Source organism: Chiloscyllium plagiosum, unplaced genomic scaffold, assembly GCF_037043375.1.
Source record: "Chiloscyllium plagiosum isolate Xiang-an unplaced genomic scaffold, Cpla_swu_hap1 HiC_scaffold_5, whole genome shotgun sequence".
NCBI classification, from domain to species: Eukaryota; Metazoa; Chordata; class Chondrichthyes; order Orectolobiformes; family Hemiscylliidae; genus Chiloscyllium; species Chiloscyllium plagiosum.
Window position 1 is genome coordinate 51,167,452 of NW_028270143.1, and position 25,779 is coordinate 51,193,230.

Sequence of the window (25,779 nt, forward strand, 5' to 3'; positions counted from 1 at the left end):
AGCCAGAGCTCCCTGGTTGGGCCAGATTATCAGTCCCAATCAGGAAACTCATACTTTATGAGGTCCACTTGGTTGACCTCATTACAATCACTACAGTCAGCACAAACATTAGAATTGCAGTGCTCCCTGGAGAATGGCTAAAGAAATTAAATTGACGCACAGCAATTATCAAAGTAAGACCTCCTCGGAAAGATCATTCTATGCTGAAAATATTATTCAAATAACAACTGATCAAGTCAAGGCAATTAACAGATTAGACACATCTCCATGAACATCACATAAGTAATGTGATTTGCACAGCTAAGTGATTAAACAGTTAAATTGACTCAAACCATGGCAATATGCACTACAACAAAAACAATTTATTTTAAATTTGTCCACTTTATCATTTGCTGAACAGTCTGCATTGACAGCAATTCCCAAAGCAGTTTAAGTTAACCATTCATAGTGGTGAGCAGGTTTCTATTCCTGTCTGTTTGTCTGTGGTACTGCCATCAAAGTAGCTGACAGGCAAAAGTGACTGAGAAATGGGGAGATACCAATCTGAAGTATGTGGCATTCATCCTTTTAAAAAGGAGATTGTGTGGTCTCACATGTGAATGGGGAATATGCCCCAACAGCAGACATGCAATAGAAAATAGGTGCATGAATGCATTTTTCAAAAGATTTCCAGTTGAGAAAAACAATTTCTTGTTTATGTTAGAATTCAATATAGGAGCACCATTACTGTTAAGTTTTTATTCATACATAGGACTTATTGAATTTATTGATGTTTCATATTATTTCCTTTCTAAAGAATGGTTTATTCTCAGTGTCTCGTCTTCGGTGATATTGAGGGGATGGTATGGTGATCAAGGAAGGAGGTGTAATGAGGAGTAATGGTATGAGGCCGTATAATATTGTTGATCTGCTTAAGTAATACCAAAAGCACTTAAACTTTCATTTGCATGGCTTTCTGGTATATAGAATATTTCACATTATTAGAGTAAGATCTGCGACCCAGGACATCTAATTTGGTAGTTATGACCTATGAGCAGTGCAAAAAGTAATTTATTGTTCAACAGACAATGCTTTCAGGTTCAAGTTGTCTCAATTCACATTTTGGCAAGATTTTGCTGAAGGTCCACTCCAAACACAGCAAGAGTCCAAATGGCATTTGTTTTGCAGCTACCAGCTTCCTGCACATGGATGATGGTATTTGTCAGAGCTGCTGGGGATAGTAAACATAGATGTGCTTCCAACATTGGCATGAGTATTGAGCAGAGATGACTATGGACTCATTGTCTTCAAGTTCTAATTAATAGTGCACATGGAAACTCAAAGAGCAATAAAAGGGTTTTATTTCTGCTTTACTGTTTACAAATGAAATAAACTTTTGAATATCCCATCACTGTTGGATGCAGAACACCACTACTGCATTGTGGTGACATTGTTAGAACTCCTGAATTATTCAAAAATGATGCACACCTGCAGAGTTTAGCATTTTGCAAAATAATACTTTGGAAAGCTTCATTAGTTTCTATAATATCTACACAATATAGTAGCAAGTTGTAACATCCATATAGCACACTTAACAAAGAAAAATGTACAATAGCACTCCACAGATAAGTAACCAATAAAAATTGAATGCTAAGCCAAAGAAGGACCATAGAACATAGAACATAGAAAAGTACAGCACAGAACAGGCCCTTTGGCCCACGATGTTGTGCCGAGATTTAATCCTAATGTAAAATATAGTAACTTAGCCTACACACCCCTCAACCCATTGCTATCCATGTGCATGTCCAGCAGACACTTACATGTCCCCAATGACTCTGCTTCCACCATCACAGCTGGCAACGCATTCCATGTATTCACAACTCTCTGCGTAAAGAACCTATCTCTGACGTCTCCTTTATACCTTCTTCCTAATGTCTTCAAACTATGACTCCTCGTACCAGTCAATCCTGCCCTGGGGAAAAATCTCTGGCTATTGACTCTATCTATTCCTCTCATTATTTTGTGCACCTCGATCAGGTCTCCTCTCTTCCTCCTTCTGTCCAGAGAGAAAAGTCCGAATTTATTCAACCTTTCTTCATAAGGCAAGCCCTCCAGTCCAGGCAGCATCCTAGTACACCTTCTTTGCACCCTCTCCAAAGGGTGCACGCCTCTCCTTTGGTAGGGCGACCAGAACTGGACACAATATTCCAAGTGTGGTCTCACCAAGGACTTGTATAACCGCAGCAAAACTTCACGGCTCTTAAACTCAATCCCCCTGTTAATGAAAGCCAAAATACCATATGATTTCTTAACAACTTGGGTGGCAACTTTGAGGGATCTATGTACTAAAAGTTAAGAAACATATAAAGTTAAAAAAGAAAAAGTATAACATAGCAAAGATAAGTGGGAAAACGGAGGACTGGGAAGCTTTTAAAGAACAACAGAGGATTACTAAGAAGGACATACGCAGAGAAAAAATGAGGTACGAAGGTAAACTGGCCAATAATATAAAGGAGGATAGTAAAAGCTTTTTTAGGTATGTGAAAAGCAAAAAAATGGTTAAGACTAAAATTGGGCCCTTGAAGACAGAAACAGGGGAATATATTACGGGGAACAAAGAAATGGCAGAAGAATTGAATTGGTACTTCAGGTCTGTGTTCACTGAGGAAGACACAAGCAATCTCCCTGAGGTAACAGTGGCTGAAGGACCTGAACTTAAGGGAATTTATATTTGCCAGGAATTGGTGTTGGAGAGACTGTTAGGTCTGAAGGTTGATAAGTCCCCGGGGCCTGGTGTTCTACATCCCAGGGTACTGAAGGAGGTGGCTCGAGAAATCGTGGATGCGTTGGTGATTATTTTCCAGAGTTCGATATATTCGGGATCAGTTCCTGTGGATTGGAGGGTGGCTAATGTTGTAACACTTTTTAAGAAAGGTAGGAGAGAGAAAGCAGGAAATTATAGACCAGTTAGTCTGACCTGGTGAGAAAGATGCTGGAGTCTATTATAAAGGATGAAAGTATGACACATCTGGATAGTAGTAACAGGACAGGTCAGAATTTATGAAAGGGAAATCATGCTTGACTAATCTTCTGGAATTTTTTGAGGATGTAACTCTGAAGATGGACGAGGGAGATCCCGTAGATGTAGTGTACCTGGACTTTCAGAAAGCTTTTGATCAAGTCCCACATAGGAGGTTAGTGAGCAAAATTAGGGCGCATGGTATTGGGGGCAAAGTACTAACTTGGATTGAAAGTTGGTTGGCTGACAGGAAACAAAGAGTAGTGAAAAACGGCTCCATTTAGGAATGGCAGGCAGTGACCAGTGGGGTACCGCAGGGATCAGTACTGGGACCGCAGCTTTTTACAATATATGTTAATGATATAGAAGATGGTATTAGTAATAACATTAGCAAATTTGCTGATGATACAAAGCTGGGTGGTAGGGTGAAATGTGAAGAGGATGTTAGGAGATTACAGGTTGACCTGGACAGGTTAGGTGAGTGGTCAGATGCATGGCAGATACAGTTTAATGTGGATAAATGTATGGTTATCCACTTTGGTGGCAAGAACAGGAAGGCAGATTAATACCTAAATGGAATCAATTTAGGTAAAGGGGCAGTACAAAGAGATCTGAGTGTTCTTGTACACCAGTCAATGAAGGTAAGCATGCAGGTACAGAAGGTAGCGAAGAAGGCTAATAGCATGCTGGCCTTCATAACAAGAGGGATTGAGTATAGAAACAAAGAGGTTCTGCAGCTGTACAGGGCCCTGGTGAGACCACAGCTGGAGTATTGTGTGCAGTTCTGGTCTCCAAATTTGAGGAAAGATATTCTGGCTATTGAGGGAGTGCAGCGTAGGTTCACGAGGTCAATTCCTGGAATGGAGGGACTACCGTATGCTGAAAGACTGGAGTGACTGGGCTTGTATACCTTTGAGTTTAGAAGACTGAGAGGGGATCTGATTGAGACATATAAGATTATTAAAGGATTGGACACTCTGGAGGCAGAAAACATGTTTCCGCTGATGGGAGAGTGCCAAACCAGAGGACACAGTTTAAAAATCCAGGGTAGACCATTTAGGACAGAGATGAGGAGAAACCTCTTCACCCAGAGAGTGGTGGCTGTGTGGAATGCTCTGCCCCAGAGGGCAGTGGAGGCCCAGTCTCTGGATTCATTTAAGAAAGAGTTGGATAGAGCTCTCAAGGATAGTGGAATCAAGGGTTATGGAGATAAGGCAGGAACAGGATACTGATTAAGGATGATCAGCCATGGTCATATTGAATGGTGTGCAGGCTCAAAGAGCAGAATGACCTACTCCTGCACCTACTGTTTATTGTCTATTGTCTATTGTCTACTTGCACACCCAGATCCCTCTGTTTCTCCACACTGCCAAGAATCCTGTCTTTAATTCTATATTTAGCTTTCAAGTTCAACCTTCCAAAATGCATCACTTTGTATTTATCCAGGTTGAACTGCATCTGCCATTTCTCAGCCCAGCTCTGCATCCTGTCTATGTCGCGCTGCAGCCTGCAATAGCCCTCGATACTATCAATGGCACCTCCAACCTTCGTGTCATCTGCAAATTTACTAACCCACCCCTCAACCTCCTCATCCAAGTCATTTATAAAAACTACAAAAGAGCAGAGGCCAAAGAATAGAGCCCTGCGGGACCCCACTCAACACTGACTTCCAGGCAGAATACTTCCCATCTACAACCACTCTCTGCCTTCTGTCAGCCAGCCAATCCTGAATCCAGATAGCCAAATCTCTCTGTATCCCATACTTCCTGACTTTATGAATGAGCCTAGCATGGGGAACCCTATCAAATGCCTTGCTGAAGTCCATATACACCACATCCACTGCTCGACCTGTCTTGACACCTCCTCAAAGAACTCAATAAGATTTGTGAGGCATGACCTGCCCCTCACAAAGCCATACTGACTGCCTTTCATCACAGTATGCTTTGCCAAATAGTCATAAATCCTATCCCTCAGAATTCTTTCCAAAACTTTGCTGACCACAAACGTAAGACTGACTGGTCTGTAATTGCCAAGGATTTCCCTATTACTCTTCTTGAAAAGAGGAACAACATTCGCCTCCTGCCAATCATCCAGTACGATTCCTGTAGAGAGGGAGGAGGCAATTATCCTCACCAGTGGCTTAGCAACCTCCTTTCTCGCTTCCCAGATAAATCTAGTCTGGCCCTGGAGACTTATCAATCTTAATGTTTTCCAAAATTACTAGCACATCAAATTCATCAATCTTGATCTGGTCAAGACTGTATCCCAGCTCCTCTAAGTTTTCATTTACAATAAGTCCCTTTCCTTGGTGAAAACCAAAGCAAAAAACTCATTTAGGGCTTCCCCTATCTGCTCAGACTCCATGCACAAGTTCCCCACTCCATCACTGATCGGCCCAACCTTCCCCCTGATCATTCTCTTATTCCTCACGTATGAGTAAAATGCCTTTGGGAGTAAAATGACATGTTAAAGGATGGGGCTAATCAAAACTTTTATAAAGGAGGCAGATAAACAGAAGAGTCTGTAAAGAAAAGATAGGTATGATGCACTAGAAGGGTTGAGGGATGAGTTTTGCCGAAATAAATCAATATTATGGCTTGCAAGATTCAGGCCAAGGGACAGACGATTACATTAGGGACCTAAGTCCAAAGCCCAGACCATACAGGATGTAAGGGCTATGAGATTTTGTACAAGTTACAGAGATGGAAGGCAGGAGGCACTGAATGCATTTTAACGCAATTGTGAACCGTCACAAGTTGGTGGCTAATTGGTGCTGCTCTACCAACAGCATTACAGTTAATGCATCTCACAAATAATAATGCTCAGGTTATCTTATTTGCTGGTCATTACATGTGGCACTGTCAGTTCAGACAAGAACTAACATGAAGATGAAAACTCATGATATATTTTTACTGCTGGAGAACTTAGGTTCTAAAGTGGAGAAATGATATTGAACTTTACATTTGATGTATGTCTATATTTTACATTAAGAGGTAAGACATAGACTTGGATTAGATTAGACTCCCTACAGTGTGGAAACAGGCCCTTCAGCCCAACAAGTCCACACCGACCCTCCAAAGAGCAACCCATCCAGACCCATTCTACTACATTCACTCCTGACTAATGCACCTAACATCATGGCTATTTATCATGGCCAATTCACCTAACCTGCGCATCTTTGGACTGTGGGAGGAAACCGGAGCACCCAGAGGAAACCCACGCAGACACACAGAAAATGTGCAAACTCCACACAAACAGTTGCCCGAGGTGGGAATTGAACGTGGGTCCCTGATATTGTGAGGCAGCAGTGCTAACCACTGAGCCACCGTGCTACTCCAAATATCTTATTAGTTTAATATCTTATTAGTCCTGAGTGGTTCAGAAATTTGTTTGCATGAATATAAATTAGATTTAAAGACACAATCCATTTCGCACCAGACAAGAATTATTTGAAATTATCTTAGTATAAATGTTGGAAATAAACATTCAGTCGTTTTACCACCAACAACCTCACAAATATTTAGCGCCCAGGGTAAAGGGTCAACCTGTTTCCATTATCAACTTCCTTCCTCAGTAGGAATGGCTGTCCTTGTTCTTATTTAAAATCAACAAACTTCATGAGTAATCATTGTTATTTTCTTTAATTAACGTCTCTTCATGAAATTCTTCAACTAATTGTTAATATGGTTTATTTACTCATGAAAATATATTATTTAAACTCATACTTTGAACAGCTTTGTAGAATGTCTTCATCTGACACCATAAAGCCTTTGGTTTGTGCAACTTTTCTCGTCGTAATTTCTACAGCATTCAGGACCTTTTTCTTTCATGAGGAAGGGTCACTGCACCAAAAATATTAATTCTGATTACGCTCCATAGATCCTGCCAGACCTGCTAAGCTTTTCCAGCAATTTTTGTTTTGGTTTATGATCATGAGATGAAAGCTCATGATATATTATTGCTGTTGGAGAACTTTGGTTCTAAAGTGGAGAAATGATGTCGAGCTTTATATTTGATTGATGTCTTGCCTCATTACTGTCTCATTTATAGCATTTGCAATTCTTTCGGTTTCTTTTCTTGTGCTCTGACAGTTTTGGAGACTGCGAGAAAAGGAAAAGGGTGTGGGAGCTTTAGTGCAAGGGTGGCCATTGCCGTGGGAATGAAACTCAGCAAGTTGGTCTTCAGAATTGGGGGCTGCATGCTGGAGGGAGGCAGTGAGCGGGGTGGGGCTGTGGGGGATTGTTGGATGACTATTATGAAGAGAGCAGACAACACTATCTGAAAGAGAGGGGATATGGTAAAGCAAGACTGAGAGGGAGTGTGGATAATGCAAGTGTGGGGAAGGTGGCCATCCATGGTCAAGAACACCCTAGCTTCAACTGGCAGAATCAATGAGTGACCACCCCTAGCACGGTCATCTCAAATGCCAGGGGAAAGGTGGGGATGCACAAGGCAATGTAGACGGGTTGGGTGGGGAGCTGGGGAAGTGTGAAGCCTCTGAGGTTTGCAGGTAGGACTGCCATGAAGGGAATTTGGATGTTCACGAGAATGATCAGTGGAGACTGCAAACTCCTGGCTGAGAAGCTCTGACTGTCACTTTCCATCAGGCTGGAGATAAATGGCTGGACGAGAGTACCTTGAGCTGGTAGGGAAGATCCACCTATTTTATGCTTTTGAAGGGTAAACAACATTCCACTCAGCCGCTGGTCTGTACATGGTACAGATCTGTAGGCTCCCTATTCTGTGGTCATCTGATTACATTATTCCCTTCATTGTACCTTCCTGCCACAAACCTTGTTGTACAACTCATTCACAGCTCAATCTTTGGACCGAAAGGCCATGAAAGGAAGGGAGATGGTTTCCTGGAGGGTCAAAGTAACCAGCAGGACCCGGTGCCACACCCTTGCTTTGTTCTCGCAGCAGGCTCTCTGTGTGGCCATTCATCCGTGGAACTTCACCTGGGGCGATGATCCTGTCACCAAGCCATTTAGCTTAACATTGAGACCCTAACAACCAGGTGGAAGGTCAAACACTAAACTCTACACAAACGGGTAAAAATATTCATAATCCGTTGTCATCCAAGGTGCCTTTAATCTTTTTCCTTCCCATTACATCTCACTATACTCCCAGGTCCACAGCTAGTGGGGTGGTAGGGGAGTCTGTTTGTCAGTGGAGCCCCTTTGGCCCTGGAGGATTGGATGGGCAACTCCAGGGATGTTTATGTCTGGAAGGGCTGGACATGCCGAGGTGTCTGCCTCTGGGCTGGTGGCAGGAGACATCCATTATGCTGCTTCATGTGAGTCCTATCTTCCTCAGAATTCCACATCTGACTGCTTCTCCAAAGACAGCATGGAACCTGTAAAGTAGAAATGCATCACAGCCAGTGATTGGAAATGGTGTACAATGATTGAATGCGACAACCAGGTTAATGGGACAGTAGCAATGACATACAGAGTGATAGCTACTCATTTGGTGGGATGTGGATATCTCAGCATCCCTTAAGAGAAGTTCCGGTCTTCTTCTGTCAACACCAGGCCTCTCTCCTCACATTGGGTGGGCACACAGATGTCAGGCACCTTTCCACCACCTCTATGGCTTCTTTCTGCCTTGTTATGGATGGTCTGGCCCTAGAATGAGAAAAAGGGGAAAGGGGAAAGGGGAATGAGTGACATGGCAATGAGTGACATGGCTATAGTGTTGGTGCATCTGGGACAAAGGTAATGGTATATTTCAAGGGATTTAGGAGGCAGTGCAGAGACCAGTGGTGTGTTAAGCTGAAGGGAAGGAGTGAAGGTAGTGGGGCATGAGCCTTGGTGGGACATGTGTGTGCTGTAGCAGAGTGTGGAACTTACCTTGGAGGAGAGAAAGTCATTGACTTTGTTTGTTGGCCATTTCTCCACAACCTGTAAATGACACGGATCCAGTTGGCGACCTCAGACTAGGCTGGCAGAGCCTGATGGCACAATGTCCCCTGGCAGTCCTCCTGAAAGAGGATACCTCTTCATTGCCACACCACATCCACTGGGACCTCCATCTGCTTTCGGTGCCACTGTCCCCTTCTCCAACATATTCTGATTCCAATCGTCAATAAACAGGGCAGCTTCAGAATGCTAGTGCTTGGCTGGGTACCGCAGCTTTTTAAAGTTAGTGTGAATGTCAGGGATGCTGGTCTTCAGCAGCTATCTGCTAATTGGTGAGACATTCTGGGAACAGGGCATGGTAAGGTGGGGTGGACATAAGACGTGAGAGACACCACAGTTGTATGGTCGGTAATTTATGAGGTGAGATTTGTAAGCTGGGGTGAGAACACTAGTTAGACCTTGTAGAGAAAAAACCCTCCCAAAAAACTGGATGCAACTCGGACCTAGCCAAAAAAACATGCAAGATTCAGACTTTATTTCTGATATTTGTAATAAAAGCATTTCAAATAATTCTTGGGAAATAAAGCATAGATTGAGCTTATTTCTTTTGCGTAATAAACATTTGTGTAAATAAACAGCTTGTTTGTTAGAAGTTGTCTCTTGTGAGCATTTTCAGTGACTGACTGTCATGGTCAAGAAATAGCAAAATAAAACATGCACCTTATGAAGGAGCAGTGCTCCGAAAGCTAGTACTTCCAATTAAACCTGTTGGACTATAACCTGGTGTTGTGTGATTTTTAACAAAATAAAGCATATTGTTTATCTAGCCAGGTCGCACTCTGGGTTTTGATTTGACCAGTATTACCATCAGCAGGGTTAATAACAATATTTTTGATATAACTCTACTAGCTAAATGTCTAACACACACACACACACCACTCGTTTTGGCTTGACAGGATGTGATGTTCCTTCCATAACTTCCTTTTCCTGTCACTTGCTTATAGGAAGTATTGGCACACACTTACAACATCACAGACTTACTGATCAAAAGCCACAGCAACTCAGATGGGGAAATAAACTGGCTTTCTTCAGGCTTAAAGTATTTTTCTTACTGCATAGAAAAAAGACAGGTCCTTCCTTTCTCGAAGTCTGGTCCAAAGGTTGAATTAAATTGAATTGAATTTGCTCTATAGTCACCTGTACTCAAATGAGTACAGCGAAAAGTTTACAGTCACTAAATTACAGTGCCATTGTAGACACAAAAGGTATAGATACTTAAGTTCAAATTCTTAGGAAACAAATAAAATTAGAAAAATAAAGAAATAAATACTCCAGCATTGTAGGTCATAGGAATAATATAGAAAAATAAAGAAATAAGATGTTCAAAAATATCAAAATATTTCCGAACCAGTCCAATCTGGTACTTAGCTCCACCATGTCACTACCCCCTGCACCGGACTCTGCAATGTCGGAGCCATCCCATTTTAGGCACCATCCCTTTCGGCTGTCATTGCTGAACCCACACTCACCCTGTAACCAAGAGCTCCTGACTTCACTGCCAGGCCAGGCTGCTGCCAGGCCACGAGTCCAGCTTCAGCTGCAGATGTCACCTTGCCAGAGCCACCATCTTGAGGAGTCCACTCCCCTGATTGCTGGAGGAGCTTTGCTGCCCCTGCCACCAGCCCAGAATGGCAGGAAAATACCTCACTGCTGCTGCCTCCAATCGCCAAGGGAAGCCACATCTGCCACTCCACATGTGGTCGGCTCTCATTGCCATGCTGGTGCTGCCAACCCAACCAGCCACAGAAAAGAAGATAGAAAACGCCAAAAGAGAAGGAAAATGAAGTGAAAGGAAAGAGCAAAGGCAAAAGGAAAATAAAGAAGGAAAGCTGATGGGAGCAGATTTGCTCTGAGTAAGTGCCCACACACAGCCATGTTACTTAGCTGCCATCTGACACCAATTCACACCCACAAGCTGTTCAGCTGCAGAAGACCTCTTGTCAACTATAACTGGTCACAATTCCACAGACCAGGACCAATCAGCTATTTCTTAGCAGCTGTTTTCTATCACATACAATTCTTAACTCCAGCTTATCTGTACTAACCTCCTTCACTGGAGTAGTTTACACTACTAACATCAGTGTAAACTTCACTTATAATGAATTTTGGTAACATGACTTTTAAAAGTGCTGCAATCCTTTCCACAATCTTTGTTTCTTTTTTAAACAGTCCTTTTTGCAATTCAATCCACAATCAAAAATACAGAAATACAGAAAAATAACTGTGTATGGTCTTTATATAGCAAATGAACAATAAAAGTTCAAGCCTCTGTCTTTCAGGTTCTGAATTGTTGAAAATTAACACTCGTTTTTTTTAATGCTTGTGTTTTTAATCTTTCTCTAACCCAATGTTTCTGTCCAATTTTCGTTCTCTTTTGTAACCTTATTTAGTATTGATGGGCAAAATGGCCTAATTTTGTTCATAAGTCTTATGGTCTTAAACCAGTATAACAAATCAGATATTTTACAGGATGCTGTGAACCTGCACAACATGGTTCATAATCTTTTGATTAGAATCAGTTTCTTTGACATTCAAAATTTTACTGAGAACAGCAGGAGACCATTAAGACACAGAGTAAACTAAAGATTTTAAGAACTAGAGTGGTTTTTATGCTCAAAACCAAAACAAAAGGAAAACATAATTCTAACTTAAAAGCCACAGGAGCAAAAGCAAGTAACTTACTGTCTAACTCTCTAGAGGCTGCCTATCATCCACATGTCACAAGTCAGGTTTGTATTGGAATGCTATCCACTTGCTTGGATAGGTATGGCTCCAATACACTCAAGAACCTGATAGCTTGCAGGGCAAAGCAGCAGGAACATGGCACTGCCACCATCTGTAAATTTCCCACCATGCCATATGCCATCCTAACTTGGAGCGGGAGTCAAGAGAGTGCAAGCCAGGGGGCAGCTGGGAAGGTAAATTTGAATATTAAATACTTACCTCGTGAATCAGCAGAGCGAAGGCTGAACAGGAGCAGAAGCAGACATGGGGACTGCTGGGTAAGTGAACTAATATATTCTGGCAGTGGCTAAACCCGCAACACTACATGTGTAGTGTCTCCCACCCGCTCTCCTCCTCTAACCAATAAAACGACTGTGTGGATGGTTGGTAAGTTAGAGCTTCTTTTAAATCTCTCTTGGCAATTTAGAGCAGAGAGGATGGATGCTTCTCTTGCAGGATGTGGGAGGTAAGGATCACCACTAGTGGCCCTGCTGACTTCACCGGCGAGAAGTGCACACAACTCCAGCTCCCCACAGGCTGTGTTAGGAAACTGGAGTTGGAGCTGGAGCTGGATGAACTTCAGATCAGTCAGGAGGCTGAGGGGGTGGTAGAGACGGGCTGGAGGGAGGTAGTCACACCTGACATACAGAATAAAGGTAGCCGGATGACTGCAGGGAGAGGGAAAGGAAATAGGCAGACAGTTCAGGGATCCCCTGTGGCTGTTCCCTTCAATAATAAGTGTACCATTTTGGATACTGTTGGAGAGGGGGTACCTACTGGGGAAAGCCACAGCTGCCAGGTATCTGGCACCCCACATGGCTCCGTGGCTCAGGAAGGAATGGAGGAGAATAAGAGAGTGATAGTGATAGGAGATTCAATGGTGAGAGGAACAGGCAGGAGATTCTGTTGTGAATAAGACTCCCGGATGGTTTGTGGCCACCGGATACCAGGGTCAGGGATGTCTCAGATCGAGTCTACAGGATTCTTAAGGGGTAAGGGGGGCAGCAAGAAAATGTGGTCCACATCAGTACAATGACACACGTAGGGAAAGGAAGAAGGACCTGAAAAGTGAATATAGGGAATTGGGTTGGTGGCTGAAAGGCAGGACGAGCAGAGCAGTAATCTCAGGATTGTTACCGATGCCACGGGCTAGTGAGGCTAGGAACAGACGAGTGCAGATGAACACATGCTAGTGTAAGAGAGAGGGCTTCAGAAATGTGGATCATTGGGTTACATTCTGGGGAAGGTAGGACCTGTATAAGGAGGACAGGTTGCACCTGAACTGGAGGAGCACCAATACCCTGGGTGAGAGGTTTGCTAGAACTCTTCAGGAGGGTTTTAACTAGTTTGGCAGGGGGATGGGAACTGGAGCTACAGATCATAGGATGAAATAGCTGACGACCAGACAGATACAGCATGTAGAGAGTCTGTGACGAAGGATAGACAGTTGATAGGGAAAAATTGCAGTCAGTGTAATGGGTTGAAGTGTGTCTATTTTAACACAAGAAGTATCAGGAATAAGGATGCTGAACTTAGAGCATGGAACAGTACTTGGAACTATGATGTAGCGGCCATTACAGAGACTTGGATATCACAGGGGCAGGAATGGTTATTGGACATTCCAGGGTTTAGATGTTTCAAAAGGCACAAGATGTGGGGGAGTGACATTGCTAATCGGGGATAGTCTCACAGCTACAGAAAGGGAGGCATCGAGGAGGATTTGTCTACAGAGTCAGTATGGTGCAGGTCATAAACAGGAAAGGTGCAGTCACTTTATTGGGAGTTTTCTATAGACCCCCTAATAACAACAGAGACATGGGGGAGCATATTTTGGAAAGGTGGAGAAATGACAGGGTTGTTCTCATGGATGATTTTAACTTCCCTAATATTGATTGGAATGTCCTTAGTGCAAATAATTTGGATGGAGCTGATTTTGTCAGGTATGTCTTGGAAGGATTCCTGACTCAGAATGTAGATAGGCCAACTAGAAAGGAGGCCATATTGATTTGATGCTTAGCAACAAACCAGGTCAGGTGTCAGATCTCTCGGTAGGAAATCATTCAGTGATAGTGATCACAACTCCCTTATCTTTACTATAGTCATGGAGAGGGATAGGAGCAGAGGGAATGGGAAAGTTTTTAATCGGGGAAGGGGGAATTACAATGCTATTAGGCAGGAACTGTGGAGCATAACTTTGGAGCAGATATTCACAAGGAAATGCACGACAGAAATGTGAAGGTTGTTTTGGGAGCATTTGCTGTGAGTGCCAAATAGGTTTATCCCACTGAGGCAAGGAAGGAACGGTAGGGTGAGGGAAACTTGGATGACAAGAGATGTGGAACATCTACTCAAGAGGAAGAAGGAAACTTACTTAAGGTCGAGGAAACAAGCATCAGACGGGCTCTAGAGATTACAAGGTAACCAGGAAGGAACCGAAAAATGGACTTAGGAGAGCTAGAATGGGGCATGAAAAAGCCTTGATGGGTAGGATTAAGGAAAACCCCAAGGTGTTCTATACTTGTGAGGAACAAGAGGATGGCCAGAGTGAGGGTAGGGCTGATCAGGGATAGTGGAGGAACTTGTACCTGGAGTCAGAAGAGGTGGAAAGGTTCTTAATGAATACTTTGCTTCATGATAGGCTCATTCAGGAAAGTTTGGCTTTCTGGATACAGAATTGGCTGGCCCATAGAAGACAGAGGGTGGTAGGAGATGCAAAGTGTTCAGCCTGGAGCTCGGTTACCCGTGGTGTTATGCAGGGATCTGTCTGGGACCTCTGTTTTTTGCGATTTTTATAACTGACTTTGATGAGGAAGTGGAAACCTGGGTTGGTAAGTTTGTTGATGATACGAAGGTTGTTGGAGATATAGATGGTGTGAAGGGCTGTTGTAGGTTGCAACAGGACATTGACAGGATGCAGAGCTGGACTGAGAAGTGGCAGATGGAGTTCAACCTGGAAAAGTATGAAATCATTCATTTTGAAAGGTCAAATGTGAATGCAGATTACAGGGTTAAAGACAGGATTCTTGGCAGTGTGGAGGAACAGGGGACCTTGAAGTCCATGTCCATAGATCCCTCAATGTTGCCACCCAAGTTGATTGGGTTGTTAAGAAGGCATATGTTGTGTTGGTTTTCATTAGTGGAGGACTGAGTTTAAGAGTTACAAGGTTATGCTGCAGCTCTATAAAGCCCTGGTTAGACCACACTTGAAATATTGTGTTCAGTTCTGATTGCCTCATTATAGGAAGGATGTGGAAGCTTTAGAGAGGGTGCAGAGGAGTTTTATTGAGATGCTGCCTGTACTGGAGGACATGTCTTATGAAGAAATATTGAGGGAGCATGGCCTTTCTCATTGGAGCGAAGAAGGATGAGAGGTGACTTGATAGAGGTGTGCAAGATGATGAGAGGCATAGTTAGAGTGGATAGTCAGAGACTTCTTCCCAGGGCAGAAATGGCTATCATGAGGGGGCATAATTTTAAGATGATTGGAGAAAGGTTTAGGGAAGATGTCAGAGGTTGGTTCTTTACGCGGAGAGTGGTGGGTGTGTGGTATGCACTGCCAGCGGTGGTCATAGAGTCAGATACATTTGAGCAACTCTTGAATAGGCATATCGATTATAGTAAAATGAAAGGTGTGTCGGTTAGTTTGATCTTAGAATAGGATAAAAGGTCAAGGGCCGAAGGGCGTGTACTGTGCTGTACTGTTCTACATCAATGTTCCATGTTCTGTGGATCACTGTTCCTTCACCACGGTAGGCTCAATATTTTGCAACTCCTTTCCTAACACCACCTTAGATCTACATCACATGAACAGCAGCAGTTCAAGAAGGAGGCTCACCTCCACCTTTTTCATTGACAATTAGAGATGGGTAGTGAATTCTGGCCCGACCAGCAGTGCCCACACATTCCATGAAAACTAAAAAACAAAGGCGGGCATTGATTCAATTAATCATCTTCTTATTGCTATTTATTGCAACTGTGAAACAAAACAAAAGAGCATAATCAGGCTGGATGATGACACAGGGCGAATATGAATGTTCCCTCACATTTTATGAAGATGATTTTATCTGAACGATTAAATCCTGTAATTGTTTAAGTAATGAATAATAAACTGTGATTGCAATAAGCAATATTTATTGCCAAATTAGTAGATAATGGGATTTCTCTAATATCCTACATCAAAATTCATACTGCATTTCATATGTGATACTATTTTAATCACTTCATTTTCTCATTTTAGAACCCTGAGATATATTTGAAAGTGACTATATCTGTGTTTAAAAGTTCTGCTGCAGCAAATAACATTAACTAGCCCCAGTCCAGTTGTTGGCCTTTTCAAATTACATTTTCTTCTTATACCAGTTAACTTTATGATCTCCCTGAGTATAATTAACTAAAAATTCATGAACTGCATATGAACATTTTGCACTTTCTTGTAGTGTCTCTCTGTGATGTCAGTAACTGACCCTCCAGAAAAACTTCAATCTCCTCACCATTGAGTCCATTTCTCTCTCCCTCAGCTCATTGCCTGAGGCTGAACCAATGCTTTTGCAAGGGTGTAGGTTTGCTCGCTGAGTTGTAGGTTTGATATCCAGACGTTTCATTACCTAGCTAGGTAACATCATCAGTGGCAACCTCCAAGTGAAGCGAAGCTGTTGTCTCCTGCTTTCTATTTATATGTTTGTTCTGGATGGGGTTCCTGGGGTTTGTGGTGATGTCATTTCCTGTTCATTTTCTGAGGGGTTGATAGATGGTATCTAGATCTATGTGTTTGTTTATGGCATTGTGGTTGGAGTGCCAGGCCTCTAGGAATTCTCTGGCATGTCTTTGCTTAGCCTGTCCCGGGATAGATGTGTTGTCCCAGTCAAAATGGTGTTTTTGTTTCCTCCGTGTGTAGGGCTATGAGGGGGAGAGGGTCATGTCTTTTTGTGGCTAGCTGGTGTTTGTGTATCCTGGTGGCTAACTTTCTTCCTGTTTGTCCTACGTAGTGTTTGTGGAATTCCTTGGAATTTTGTAGATAACGTTGGTTTTGTCCATGAGTTGTACTGGGTCTTTTAAGTTTGTTAGTTTTTGTTTGAGAGTGTTGGTGGGTTTGTGTGCTACTAGGATTCCGAGGGGTCTTAGTAGTCTGGCTGTCATTTCTGAAACTTCTTTAATGTATGGTAAGGTGGTTAGGGTTTCTGGCTGTGTTTGGTCTGCTTGTCGTGGTTTGTTCTTGAGGAATCTGCGGACTATACTTTTTGAGTATCTGTTCTTCTTGAATACGTTGTATAGGTAGTTCTCCTCTGTTTTCCGAAGGTCGTCTGTGCTGCAGTGTGAGGTGGCTCGTTGGAATAGTGTTCTGATACAGTTTTGTTTGTGTGTGTTTGGATGGTTGCTGGTGTAGTTAAGTATTTGTTCAGTGTTTGTCAGTTTTCTGTATATGCAGGTTTGTAGTTCTCCATTGTCCGTTCTTTCAACTGTGACTTCCAGGAATGCGAGTTTGTTGTCGGTTTCTTCCTCCTTAGTGAACTTTATGCCTGTGAGGGTTTTGTTGATGATGTTAAATTTCTCTTCTATCTTGTTTCGTTTTGTGATGACAAAGGTGTCATCTACGTAGCAGACCCAGATTTTGGTTTGATGGTTGGTAGGGCTGTTTGTTCTAGTCTTTGCATTACCGCTTCTGCTATGAATCCTGATAGCAGAGATCCCATGGGTGTGCAGTTGGTTTGTTTGTAGATTATGTTGTTGAGGGTGAAGTGGGTGGTGAGGCACAGGTCCACTAGCTTCATGATGTTTTCGTTGGTAATGTGATTGATGGTGGTTGGGGTGTGTGTGATGGTCTCTTCTAAAAATGTGGTAAATGTTTCTTTTGCCAGGTCGATGTTGATGGAGGAGAACAGTGCTGTTACGTCGAATGAGATCATTGTTTCATCTTCCACTATTTCGGTGTTTTTGATGATTTTTAGGAATTCCTGGGTGGAGTGGATGGAGTGCTGTGACTCTTCTACTAGGTATTTCAGGATCAGTGGTGCTGGAAGAGCACAGCAATTCAGGCAGCATCCGAGGACAGGCAAAATCGACGTTTCGGGCAAAAGCATTGTTTTTACTAGGTATTTCAATCTTGCGTGTAGTTCTTTGGCCAGTCTGTAAGTTGCTGTTCTGGGTAGTGAGACTATAGGTCTGAGGGGGGCTCCTGGTTTATAGATGTTTGGTAGTCCGTAGAATCGTGGGGTGTTGGTCCCGTCTGATTTCATGTTTTGGAATTCTGCCTTGTTTAATTGTCCGGATTTGTGTAATTTTCTTAGGAGATATGCAATTTTGTTTCCTGGTTGTGGGGTCAGGTCTAGCGCTACTTGTTGGTAGGTGTTGGTGTCTGCGAGTAGTGCATTGGCTTTCTCTATGTAGTTCCTTCTGTTCAGGATGACAGTGAGCCGACCTTTGTCTGCAGGTAATATAACGAGGTTTTTGTCTTTTTTGAGGTTTTCTAGGGCTTTCTTTTCTTGTGTGTTCAGTTTGTTTCCTTCCCTCTTTTGGCTCAGAGTCGGTGCAACTGTTTGTCTGATCGTTTGTTGTGTTTCTTCCGTGAGTTTGTTGTCCTTCAATGTGGTTTCTAATGCTGCTAGGAAATCCTTCTTGTCAGTGTCTCAGTATTTGAAATTTAGTCCTTTTACTGGTACCGCTCTTTCTGTGTCTGATAGGGTTCGGTCTGATAAGTTCTTTATCCATGCCCCTGTGTTATCGGTTTTGTCTTTGTTTGTGAGTTTGTCAAGTTTTTTCTTCAGGTCCTGATTTTTCTTTTTCTGTGTTTGTCGTTGTTTGGTGTTTATGGCTCATTCTACCTGCATTTGCAACCTAAGTGTCCTATTTTTTCTCCTGACCCAAAATGCTATTACCAGACCAGCTACTTCTATTCCATATTCATCCATCTCCAGCCCCAGCTCTAGCCCAATTCATTCACTGGAACTCTAATCCCAGCCCAACTATTTCAATGCTCTAATGCTTTTCTGAAGAAAAGCCACTGGACTCAAAATGCTGAGTTTCACCAGCAATTTCTGTTTTTATTTCAATACTCTCTGGCTGGCCTTCCACACCTCATCCTCAGTGAATGGACACTACTCCAAACCTGGATCTCCTCAGGACCTGCAATCCTTTGGGATCTCAGCACACTTTCAATTCTGACCTCTTTCACATTCATGACCTCCATCAGTCCACATTGGTCATCTGGAACTAATGGAATTCCCTCAGTAAACCTTTCTATCTCCTTACTGCTTTCTTCTCATTTAAGATATGCCCAATTGGGTGCATTGTCTAATTTTGTTTAAATTTGGCTCCATGGTGAATGTCATGTCACAATTTCTGGTCAAGAGCCAATGATTCAATCCCTTTCCATGACAATTTTCTCAGGCTCAGCCAGGCTTTTCATGACCGTGGTGTTGTTTTTGACCCCAAGGTAAACTTCCAGTCACAGAACCACACGATCACAAAGGTTATCTTCTTCAACCGCTGCAACATTGCCTGACTCTAACACTGCAGTGCTGTTTTCATCAATCCACGTTTGTGACATTCAGAATGCAATATGTGACATTACATTTTACAACCCACACCTACTAGCACAGGCAAGCCTCCACACACTTGGAACTTTGTAAAATTAATTGATAAAGGTCTGATGGATAAATTATTGCTTTTAAGATTATAAAGAGTTTTCAAAATACTCTTAGTATCAGCTGTAGCTAACTGGATTACTGGTTTAATAAATTGAGAAAATGATCAGTCTATTATGATCATAGAATTTCTACAGAGCAGATAGAGGTCATTTGGCCCATCAAGTCTGCACCGACTCTTCAAAGAGCCACCTTGCCTGCGTTTATATGGCTAATTCACCAAGCCTGCAAGTTGGGCAGCACGGTGGCACAGTGGTTAGCACTGCTGACTCACAGCACCAGTAGACCTGGGTTCAATTCCCACGTCAGGTAACTGTCTGTGTGGAGTTTACACATTCTCTGTGTGGGTTTCCTCCCACAATCTGAAAAATGTGCATGTTAGGTGAATTGGCCATGCTAAATTGCCTGTAGTGTTAGGTGTAGGGGAATGGGTTGTTCTTTGGACGGTTGGTGTAGACTTGTTGGGCTGAAGGGCCTGTTTCCACACTATAAGTAATCTAATCAATCCCTAAACACTACAGGGCAAGTTTTTTTTAGCGTGGCCAATCCACGTGACCAGTGCCTCTTTGGACTGTAGGAGGAAACTGGAGCACCTTGGCAGACACAGAGAGAATGTGCAAACTCCACAGAGACAGTCATCCATGGGTGGAATCAAGCCCCAGACAGCAGTGTTAATCTTGCAGCTGCTGTCTGCCCACAGTGATATTTTCCATGAAATTATATTTTATTATATATTCATTCTCAAGATTGGGATTTTGCTGTTTGGACCAACATTTTTATTGCCCATTCTCGATTGCCCTTGAGAAGGTGATATTAAGCCACTTCTTGACTACTGCAGTTTTTTTGATGTAGGGACATCCAAAGTGCTGTCAGGAAGGGGGTTCCAGAATTTTGACCCAGCAACCTGAAGGAACAATTAAATATTTCAAAGTCAGGAAGGTGAGTGGATTGAAGGGGAACTTGTAGGTGGTGGTGCTCCCATGTATAAAATTGCCGTTCGGCTTCTTGACAGCAGTGGTCATAAGTTTAGAAAGTGCTGCCAAAGGAAGGTGGTGGGCTACAGCAGTGTCTCTTTAGGTAGTATACATGGTGGCCACTATGCATTGGTGATGAAGGCAATGATTCTTTGAGGTGGTGGATTGACCACTAATCACAGAAGCTACCTTGTCCTGGATGCTGTCAAGCCTCTTGAGTAACATTGGAATTGCACGCATCCAGGCAATTGTGGAGTCTTCCGTTATACTCCTGACTTGTGCCTTGCAGATGGTGGACAGGTATTGGGGACTCAGAAGAAAGATTACTCATCATAGAAATGCCAAGTTCATACTGATTGTTATGGATCAGGCCAGACCCCTCAAAACATTTCAAGAAAGTAGCCCTGACCCTAACTGTGCTTATTGTTTTAATCAGGTGTAACATGGACATTCGAGGAGTGATGCAGCTGGTCAAACCACATGGTTTTAAACAAAACATAATTTGTTCACAAGATTACTGAATGAAACTCAAACAAAAGAGAACAGAACACGGAACAACTTAACTTATCTAAAAACCCAACATAGAATCATAGAGATGTACAGCCATGGAAACAGACCCTTTGGTCCAACCCGTCCATGCTGACCAGATATCCCAACCCAATTTATCCCACCTGCCAGCACCCGGCCCATATCCCTCCAAACCCTTCCTATTCATATACCCATCCAAACGCCTCTTAAATGATGCAATTGTACCAGCCTCCACCACTTCCTCTGGCAGCTCATTCCATACACGTACCAACCTCTAAGTGAAAAGGTTGCCCTTTAGGTCTCTTTTATATCTTACCCCTCTCACCCTAAACCTATGTCCTCTTGTTCTGGACTCCCCCACCCAAAGGCAAAGACTTTGTCTATTTATCCTATCCATGCGCCTCATAATTTTGTAAACCTCTATAAGGTCACCACTCAACCTCCAATGCTCCAGGGAAAACAGCCCCAGCCTGTTCAGCCTCTCCCTATAGCTCAAATCCTCCAACCCTGGCAACATCCTTGTAAATCTTTTCTGAACCCATTCAAGTTTCACAACATCTTTCCGATAGGAAGGAGACCAGAATTGCACGCAATAGTCCAACAGTGGCCTAACCAATGTACTGTACAGCCGCAACATGACCTCCCAACTCCTGTACTCAATACTCTGACCAATAAAGGAAAGCATACCAAACGCCTTCTTCACTATCCTGTCTACCACTTTCAAGGAGCTATGAACCTGCACTCCAAGGTCTCTTTGTTCAGCAACACTCCCTAGCACCTGACCATGAAGTGTATAAGTCCTGCTAAGATTTGCTTTCCCAAAATGCAGCACCGCGCATTTATCTGAATTAAACTCCATCTGCCACTTCTCAGCCCATTGGCCCATCTGATCAAGATCCCACTGTAATCTGAGGTAACCCTCTTCACTGTCCCCTACATCTCCAATTTTGGTGTCATCTGCAAACTTACTAACTGGACCTCATATGCTCTCGTCCAAATCATTTATGTAAATGACAAAAAGTAGTGGACCCAGCACTGATCCTTGTGGCACTCCACTGGTCACAGGCCTCTAGTCTGAAAAACAACTCTCCACTACCACCCTCTGTCTTCTACCTTTGAGCCAATTCTGTATCCAAATGGCTAGTTCTCCCTGTATTCCATGAGATCTAACCTTGCTAATCAGTCTCCCATGGGGAACCATGTTGAATGCCTTACTGAAATCCATATAGATCACATCTACTACTCTGCCCTCATCAATCTCTTTGTTACTTCTTCAAAAAAACACAATCAAGTTTGTGAGACATGATTTCCCATGCACAAAGCCATGTTGACTATCTCTAATCAGCCCTCACATTTCCAAATACATGTACATCCTGTCCCTCAGGATTCCTTCCAACAACTTGCCCACCACCAACGTCAGGCTCACTGGTCTATAGTTCCTTGGCTTGTCCTTACCACCCTTCTTAAACAGTGGCACCACGTTAGGCAATCTCCAGTCTTCCCGCACCTCACCTGTGACTATCGATGATACAAATGTCTCAGCAAGAGGCCAAGCAATCACTTCTCTAGCTTCCCACAGAGTTCTCGGGTACACCTGATCAGGTCCTGGGGATTTATCCACTTTTAACCATTTCAAGACATCCAGCACTTCCTCCTCTGTAATCTGGACATTTTGCAAGATGTCACCATCTATTTCCCTACAGTCTATATCTTCCATATCCTTTTCCACAGTAAATACCGATGCAAAATACTCATTTAGTATCTGCCCCATTTTCTGCGGCTCCACTCAAAGGCCGCCTTGCTGATCTTTGAAGGGCCCTCTTTTCTCCCCAGTTACCCTGTTGTCCTTAATGTATTCGTAAAATCTCTTTGGATTCTCCTTAATTCTATTTGCCAAAGCTATCTCATGTCCCCTTTTTGCCCTCCTGATTTCCCTCTTAAGTATACTTCTACTGCCTTTATACTCTTCTAAGGATTCACTCGATATATCCTGTCTATACCTTACATATGCTTCCTTCTTTTTCTTAACCAAACCCTCAATTTCTTTAGTCATCCAGAATTCCCTATAACTACCAGCCTTTCCTTTCACCCTAACAGGAATATACTTTCTCTGGATTCTCATTATCTCATTTCTGAAGGCTTCCCATTTTCCAGCTGTCCCTTTATCTGCGAACATCTGCCTCCAATCAGCTATCGAAAGTTCTTGCCTAATACTGTCAAAATTGGCCTATTGAGAGGTAAGTTATGCTTGGTAATACTGACGATTATTCAGTCCATTCTTCACTGATTATGGAAAATGTGGAACTTGAATGGGTTAGATCTTTTTGAATAGGACATACGTAGACAATTTTCTACATTGTTAGGTAGATACCACTATTGTCATGGCACTGAAACAACTTGGCTAGGGCACAGGTTTTCAGTATTTTGCTTAAATGTTATTAAATTAGATTCCTGACAGTATGGAAACACGTCATTTAGCCCCACAAGTCCACACCAGCCTCCGAAGAGCTACCCACCCAGACCCATTCCCCGACCTTGACTAATGCACCTAACACGAAGGGCAATTTATCATGGCCAATTCAACTGACCTGCACATCTTTGGGTTGTGGGAGGAAACCAGAGCACCCGGAGGAAACCCATGCAGACACGGGGAGAATGTGCAAACTCCACACAGATGGTCGCCCGAGACAGGAATCAAACCCAAGTCCCTGGCACTATAAGGTAACAGTGCTAACCACTGAGCCACTGTGCTGCCCCTTTGTCAGGGCCTATATTCTTCGCAGCATCCAATGCCTTCAACTATTTTTTTTATATACTGTTGCTCAGTTACTGCCCTCGCAACAGTTGTTCACTCAGCACAAGGTGGAATAGAGTCAAATCTATATCAATTAACCAGTAATTTTATCAGTTTAGTTAAAACAGATTTACAATTTACACCATTGAGTTAAGGAAGAGTTAAAAACAGATATCATGCAAGACTAAAATCTATGTGCACACCCACTCGGGTTCTCTGGCGTTCCCTGAACAGTAAAGAATTTAAAGGCTAATACTGAGAATAGGAGCTCCTGCTGGCCTGGCGATTCCCCAAGTATTCGGTGTAATCCCCAAGAGTCGGGTCGTTAACTTTGGCAAAGTTTGATCTCCGGATTTTTTGCTGCTGGCACACCCAAAATCCTTTATTCTTTTCCTTACCTTCCCAAACTGTGATTTCTTTCTTCTCGTTGGCTCTGGTTCATCTGGCATTACCTCATTACACTTCCACCAACGAAGGATTTACCACTCCTGTCATTCCTCTGAGCTGACTCGGTTCAAACTGGTTCCAGCCAGCACCAGATAGTAGTTGATTCTCGGATAAATTGAGTTCACAAGCTGCTGTTTTTAATGTGTGAGCAGCCCCTGGCCAACAACACTATGTGGAGTGAATCAAATTGCCTGAAGACTGGCATCAGTGGTGCAAGGCACATTAGGAGTGGGCCAAGATTGATCATCAATTGAACACTTCTTGCCAAGGATGGTTACAAATACTTCAGCATTTTCACTTACACAGTGTGCTAGGTTCTCCCATTATTGTAACTAAAGATACTTGGGGAGCCTCCTGCTCCTGTTAGTTGTTTAATTCTCAACCACAACAGGATGTGGCAGAGCTTGCAGACGGGAGATCAGATCCATTGAGTGTGGGGCCACATAGCTCTGTCGATTTGCCTGCTGCTTCTGTTGTTTGATATGCAAATATTCTGCACTGTAGCTTCACCAGGCTGACACCTCATTTTGGGTATACTTGTACAGTTCCTGGCATACTGTCCTGTAATCTCCATTGAACCAAGGTTGATCTCCTGGTTTGATGGGAATGTCAGAGTGGTGGATACGCCAGGTCATGAGGTTCCAGATTATGACTGAGGACAACTCTGACCCGACTGATGGCACAAAGCATCTCCTAGATGTCCACTTTTGAGCTTCTAGTTGTATTTGAAATCTAAATCAATTAGCACATTGGTAGTGCCATACAAAATAAATGGAGATAAATTGTCTAGTTCTTCGTTCACACTTTTAAGCAAACAAAATTTAGCAATAAAAAATAAAAATGCTGAAGAAAATCAGCAGGTCTGGCAGCATCTGTGTAGAGAGTTAGTGTCTTGTGTTAGAATGGTTTAATGGATTTGAAACATTAAGTCCGTTGCCCTTTCCACAGATGCTGTCAGATCTGCTGAACTTCTCCAGAACTTTCTATTTTTATTTCAGATTTCCAGCATCCATAGTTCTTTGTTTTTGTTGAGGAGTTCTGTCATATATTTTTATTGACAGTTTATGAATAAGCTCATCAACAGTAATTACAACCTTCGCACTATTTTATGTATCCCTCTATTTTTACAAAATTTAGGAGCTATCAGAAATGTTAGACTTGTTTTTAAAAGTTATTAAGCTAAGTTCTCTCTCTTAGATGGGTATAAAAGAGCCTATAATATGACTTAAAAGGTGATTATCTCAACATTCCTAGTAAGTATTTAAGACTCACACAATGTCAAAAAAGCAGATTAGTGATTATTATGGGGCAGGTTAGCTCAGTTGGCTGAATGACTACCATTCACTTCAGAATAATAGCAACTGTGTGGTTTTGATTTCCACTCTGACTAAGGTAGATTTGGAATCTGCCTTTTCACTCTTGCCCACCAAGTGAAAAGCAATGGCAAATCACCGTTGACAAAAGCTGCTAAAAAATGTCTCCGAATGAAGGATCGGCAAGTGATGAACCAAAGACTTGTGGCAACTTCAGCTTGCCACTTGTTCCAAATAATTTCCTGTTGGACACCAAGCACCAATATCTTTTGGTTTTTGATTTATTTTTGTCACTGGCTTTGTTTCGCTTTGCATATTGTATTGGAAGACATCTCAGGTCACTGTCTGTGGGCAGCAGCCAAACAAACGCCAGGTCCACGGACTCTGGTATTTCACATGTACCAGCCTCCAAGACCCCTAAGGAAACATCTCAAAACCAC

General features: G+C 42.8%; 1 long non-coding RNA gene across 1 annotated transcript; it reads right to left on the bottom strand.

Annotated features, from left to right (window-relative positions):
- Nucleotides 1-1,329: 1,329 nt before the first annotated feature.
- Nucleotides 1,330-24,217, bottom strand: LOC122550287 (uncharacterized). The gene is made up of 3 exons (XR_006311791.2): nt 23,978-24,217; nt 8,450-8,625; nt 1,330-8,354 (listed from the first exon to the last, which is right to left on the bottom strand). It is a non-coding gene; the product is annotated as an uncharacterized LOC122550287 (long non-coding RNA).
- Nucleotides 24,218-25,779: the final 1,562 nt, after the last annotated feature.